This window comes from Trachymyrmex septentrionalis, unplaced genomic scaffold (assembly GCF_001594115.1).
Source record: "Trachymyrmex septentrionalis isolate Tsep2-gDNA-1 unplaced genomic scaffold, Tsep1.0 scaffold29, whole genome shotgun sequence".
NCBI lineage: Eukaryota > Metazoa > Arthropoda > Insecta > Hymenoptera > Formicidae > Trachymyrmex > Trachymyrmex septentrionalis.
Window position 1 is genome coordinate 98,050 of NW_017305451.1, and position 6,640 is coordinate 104,689.

The following is a 6,640-nucleotide window of genomic DNA, read 5'->3' on the forward strand; positions in this document are numbered from 1 at the left end:
CTCTGTTTCTTTCTTTCGATCTATTCGTTTTTGTTGTATTAGTGTAGATGCGTGTTCGCTGTTTGCAGATTCTGTATTATATAGATGAAACGCCTAAATGCCACATACAGAATATTGTACACAATAAAATAAAATATATTTTTTAAATTAATTACGAAATATATGCAAAAATTGTGAATTGGACTATATATGCAACACTAATAATTAATAACTAATAAAAAATGCTGATATACTAGTGAACACTACACTGAGAAAAATGGTCGAATTCGATTAAATAGTAATTCTGATTGAAAATGGGCGAATCAGAATTTTCTGGTTAAATCTATTAAAATTCTTGAGATAACTAGAATTCTAATTGATATAATTATTCTAATAAAAATTAGAATTTATTCTAGTTTTTTTTCCAGAAATATTGTATCAACCAGAATTCCGATTATTTCGGTTAGAATTCTAATAAATTTAACCAGAAAATTCTAATTTGTCCATTTTTAAGCAGAAATTTTTTTTAGTGTAGTTGTGATGATTTATAACCAGAGAAAAGTTTCTTTGATTAAAAGAAATTTGTTTGAATCAAAGGAATTTGTGCATTGTTATGCACAGTTAAAGAATTTCTTTGATTTGTACGTCATTTCTTGAAATCAAAATTTTTATTTTTCTGAAAAGTATTTTCATTTTGATTTAAAAAAATCGACCAAAGAAATGATTTTAATTTAACTAAATTTTATTAAAACATAATTTTTCTCTGGGTGTATTTTATTATAATATAATCGTTTAGTTTAGTTTTATAACCTTTCTCACTTTCAAAAAGGTATTTTCTAAATTAATGTATGCAAGTATGTAATTTTCGTAATTAATATTAAGTTAAGACAGTTTTGGGAAATTTTAAAGTGACTAAAGATTTCTGCCAATTCTCTTTTATAACTGACTTGAATCAGTATTTTTTTTTATAATAAAAACTGAAACAATTTTATTAATAAATTTTTAACAAAATTTGTATATAATTAATTTAATACGCGCGTCACTCTTTTATCATATTATGTAACATTGCACATACGTGCAGGACGCTAAATAGTTTAGCGCTGTCCATGTATGTATCGAATAAAAATTGTCAGTTGGAATATCTGAAAAATTTCAGTTTTTAAGAAAAAAAATTTATACTGTAAATTAAATATGAATATAAATTGTTTCTAAATTATTTTCTTAAAAGTGATATTATATTAGAATTGTCTATATAGACAAAACAATATATTATATAATTTCATTTTTTACCTAGATAAATTTAAAATAAAATCACTTTTATTTCATCTAAGATACATACATATAATTTATTCTATCTTTGTCAAGATAATTTTAGTTATCTAAGCGCAGCACTATCATTGAGATAATAAATTATTTGAAGATTGCGTGCGTATATTCGTATAGCCTTAGCCAAAAATATATAGCATTCTTATAAATTGACGTAAACATTCTATATTTAACGAAAAATAAATTATTAAATAGTTTTATTAAAAAACTTTTATTAAAAATGTTTATTTTTATAATAATTTTTATATTTTTTTAGTTTTTCTTTAGGCTTTTGTTATTGCTTTCTTCAAGAAAATGCAATAAACTAAGAACGCTTTATATTTATCAGGCAGTATTATGATAAAATAATAAATAGAATTAAATCCCGGCATATTGCACGACATTATAGCGCAAAAAATTGTACGAGACGTCCACAACATTTTTTGTAAATACGACGTCTTAATGCATCGTTGCATTTCTATCGATCATCGGTAAATATTCTAAGAGTGTTTTCCAATAATTATGGCTGTTCTTTTTGAGCGACTTTGACAGAATTGTACACTTTGCATGACTTTGATAGAGTTTTGCGAAAGAGAACAAGTCGAGGATAAGATAAACGAACTAAAAATCGAACTAAAAAACACAATGCAAACTTTTATGTGTGTCCTTCTTATTTTGTATATATGTATACTCCTTGAAAGCAAAAGGGACATTTTAAAAAATTCAATATTAATTGTCGTAATTAAATTTTAATAGATAAACTTTTTAAATACTTATTAACGAAACACGTAAACAATATATTAATATATTTTTAAATAACTAATAATACTTAATGATGTAGGTATAACATCACATGGGATCACAACAAAACTTACGTGAAGTTACGAGATCACATTTTATTTTTCAAAATTGTATTTTTTTATTCAATGTATTTTATAAATATAATATCTAAGTTTTTAAATAAAAAATTATAAAATTTTTTACATTTTATAGTTGAAAATTATATTTTAAACTTATTACTTTCACTTTTTTATTATTTCATATTTATTATTTTTACACTTAAAAGAGAGGCAAATTATAATCATTTCCTTAATTTGGGACGTGTTGTAAATTGGAAGACTCAAAATTTGGGATTGTTCGTCCTAATTTGGAACGATTGGTTACTAAAATGTATACTTTTTAATGAATAATCGTTCAAAAGTTATGATTTTTAATTAGATTTTATTTGGGCCGTTCTAATTAGGTTTATTTTAATGCAATAACCGGTTAACTTTTATCGTGTCTGTCACAGTAGAAGTCCTCATGATGAACAGAATGGAAAAGTTAATTGGGTGGGTAAAGCTTTCGGTGTTATATTGATAAAATGTAATTTCTTTTGCTCAGCATGTATCTTCGATAATTACAAGTTGACCGTGTTTATTAGAAGATACCTCATCACTTTCGATCGAACGAGCGGCCATAGAAAGACATTTCTGTTACGTTAGCACTTACGAGAACGTTACATTTAAGTGCATGTAAGGACATATATGATTGTGCTCACACATCATTAATTACATTGTTGCAAATATTATTTTATTATTATATATCACAAATAATAATTTTATATGCACGTCCATGAAACTTTATTTATCAGAGGATAAAAAGATTTATAATTTGCTAATATACGGTTAAAGTATGTATATTACTAAAGTATACTAAAGATATTAATCAGATCGCGGCTTTTCCATCCATTCTTCATACCATAATAATGTTTGCTTCTTCTGAACATTGCAGCACGTATTAAACATTTTTTGATCATTCTTGTGCTTACAAGAAGCATGTCATATAAGAAGTCACGTTTATGTAATGTAGTTGTAAGCCGAATTTTCGTATCTCTTTCAAATCAAAATTGATAGAAGATTAAAGGGCCTTTTAATAGATTTAATCCCGTCTTTCTCTAGTAATAAATAAAATATACTATTATTATTATTATTATTATTATTATTATTATTGATTTATAATAAAAACGAACTTTGTGATATCTTCTTAAACAGCAATTTTTCGAAGTAAGTTAAAAATTTATAATTTAATACATCAGAGAATTTCTGTTTCATATGTAGCACAGAAGCGCCTGTAACATTATTTTGATTTTTCGTATTTCTTTCGGTGTAGAGGAGGCCGAGGTTGAAAGTAATATTTTTTTGTTTCCATAAGTTAAAAAAAATCTACATTCGCTATAGATTTTAAATTCATATACACAAATAAGGAGGGGACGTTCAAGATTACTTTTATAGCAACTAGCTAACCGCTGTTAATTCAATTTCTAAAAGTATTATGATTATTCGAATAGATCGAGGCGCGTCGTTATTTTTTATTCCTTGGGATTGAAAGTAACAACGCTGGAGGCAAGTTGTAGCACATAATATTAACAATTAATGAGTTAGATAGTGCGAAATAAAAACAAATAAATTATTGATATTGTTTTTAATTGCTTATTTACATTAAATAATTAACAGCAGTAATGAACATTCTTCACTAACTTAACATAGTATTATTTTTTTCTTTACTATACTCGTAAATCAACAAACAGGATTTCTTTTTAAAAACTTTGTCAGCCAATCAGCGCTAACCTTTTAATTTTTGTGCCATGATGTGGAATCTTTAAAGCTCCTGAGTAGTCATCACAGACCATATTGAATCGTGACGTCAGAAATAACACGTTAATTTTTATTACGTATTATTTATAAATAAAGACAATTTGGATAAAACAACATGCAAATGTTTTATTATCGATTTCTCGGGGCATTTCATATTAGGAGCATAATTTTTTGACTTTGCGATTTGCTCGCAACTTTATACATTTTTTTAATTAAAAAAAAAAATTAAATTTTATACAACATTATCTTAATTATCTTAAAGCTTATTAAATTCCCTTCAAAATGACCTATTATTTTTTTAAATTCTGCTCATAGACTTCTAGCATTTATTCAGAATGAATCGATATCTCATAATAGGGGCTTTTCCTCTACATGTATTCGTTCATTGATTGTCTCTCAAGTATGCGAGTAAAAATAATTAACAATTACTAACTAAGTTCAATATTTACGAATGAGACCAAAATAATAATATCGAAGAATATTTATTTACGTGATGCGCAGACATCTCACACACAACGTGCGCTACGTGAGCTGAGCGAGACGCAATTGTCGTGGCGCGAATGCAGTGGTGCTAAACCGATAGTTTCGTTTAGTCTTATAGCGCTATCTTCTTTCTTGACAAAATTATAAGTTCTGTTATCTACCCGTATTACATACTTTCAACCCCGGCCTCCCCTACTTACATTCTACACCATAAGAAACATTTTGTACCTGTGTTGAATCCTATTAGTGTTAGAATTTTTATATTTAATTTTTACCTGCGAGTGATTAATTCAATATGTGATAATGTCATTTGAATATTTTATGTTAAATTTATGTTTAACATTTTTTATAATACTGAAGTAACACAATTTATGAGTGAATAAACAAATAACATAAAAATAATGTAGTTTTAAAACGTAAATTCTAAGATAATTGAATAAAAGATGAATGTACATACATATTAATTTAATTTTTGATAAACGTTAAATCTGCTAAAGAGAAATATGCTTCCACAATTTGTTTTCAAATTATGACAAAGTGTCACATTTTTTACGTTAATTGTTTTATGTAATTTTGTATTGCGCTGTAACATATTCATTTTGTGTAAAATTAACAAAAAATTTGGGTAGATTGTTTGGGAAATGTTAATGTTAAATTCAACACAATTTTTCCACTTGTGTGTTCAAATAAATATTTCCATCTTCTCTAGCAGAATTATATGACTAGCGTATAGTCTCTCGCAGAATCATCAGCTTCAATTTTTTATATAGCAGCAAAAAGAAATTAAATTCGACCTCATCTGTCCATCGTAATGCGACGTAGTATTTTTCATGTTATTCGCGTGTGTGATTACAGTGCACCCATCATGTTGATTGGTTTATTTATTTGGACTCTTGACGGAAAGAAGTTAAGTTGATTAAAGCATGCAAGATTAAAGTGTAACAGTTTCCATGTATGTACTATCATCTGCTGCTCGGAATTTTCCAATGTTAGAACAGATCAACTTCAAGTAGTAGACATTCAATTATTGGCTCTTTTGTGAAATAATCAAAGGCAAATCGCGAGCCGTAACCAAAAGGACTTAATATAAATGTAACTCGAGAGCAACAATATTTTGAAACAGGAAAGGCATCTGAAATTTCACATCAATAATATAATTATAGCATGTGATCAATATCTCACGAGCTTAGACCGCATTACATTTGATCCGACATGCGAGTTATGTGTATATCGCCTTTCTTTTCTTTCTTCCTCCCATTTTTCACTTACAGCAACATATACAAAATAGCTGTATGTGAATAAACGTACTTTGAGATGTTCTACATTCGTTTACACGCAATTTATTTTAAAGTATCGTCGTGTGTTGACAAGGATGTCGACTCAACGCATCATGTAATATCCAGATGCAACTTTAATCCGCTCATTCGTTTTTTGCTTTATAAAATACAATTCATGTAATTTGCTGCGTTCAGTAGAACACAACAGTTTTGCAATAGTTTTACGATTATCTGCGATAAGGAGCAATCTTCTAGATCTAAAGTATGACCCGATCAACACAAAGAAAACTTCCAACAGTTGCAAAATACAATAAATGCTTTTCAAAACGGTTTTTAGATACAATGATTCCCACTAATTGAAAACTAATTTGTCATTACGGAAAAGCAAAATCATGTACTTTGACTTCTGTTGTAACTACGTATTATTATAGCTATAATACAATCTAAAAAAAAAAAAAAAATTAAATAGAGCGTGCAATGAGAGCTAAATTGATTCCTCGCGGATAACATAGTCTTTATTAGAAATATCGGATATTCGAGAAATATCCAATATCCGATATTATTCGGTACTTTTTACTATCCGGTCGGTCAGCTGGATTTCATTAGTATCCAACAATATAGATCTGTTTGAAATTCTATATTGAAAATTTGCGTCATTGATGCAGAATTTTATTCTGTCTAACTTCTCCTCTTTTCTGTCTTTTTTTTAAATCGTTTACCAGATATTTCGGAGAAATATCCGATCGGATAATGGCCTTACAGGATATTTTTCGATTGGATATCCGAAAATAATGTAACACTGGATGTTCGATATCCGGTAATTTTACAATCCAATATATCTCTTGTCTTCATACCTGGCACCTGCACACAAAACGCGGTAACGCTTGCCGCGCGATGGAAGTTGATACGAAACTAATCAACTTGCTCGGAAAAGTAATATATATGTGTATATATATATAT

General features: G+C 27.8%; 1 protein-coding gene across 1 annotated transcript in view; it reads right to left on the minus strand.

Annotated features, from left to right (window-relative positions):
* Positions 1–6,640, minus strand: part of LOC108749316 (neuromedin-U receptor 2-like) — a 28,099-nt gene that overhangs the window by 13,238 nt on the left and 8,221 nt on the right. The gene's annotated exons all lie outside the window — the stretch shown is intronic.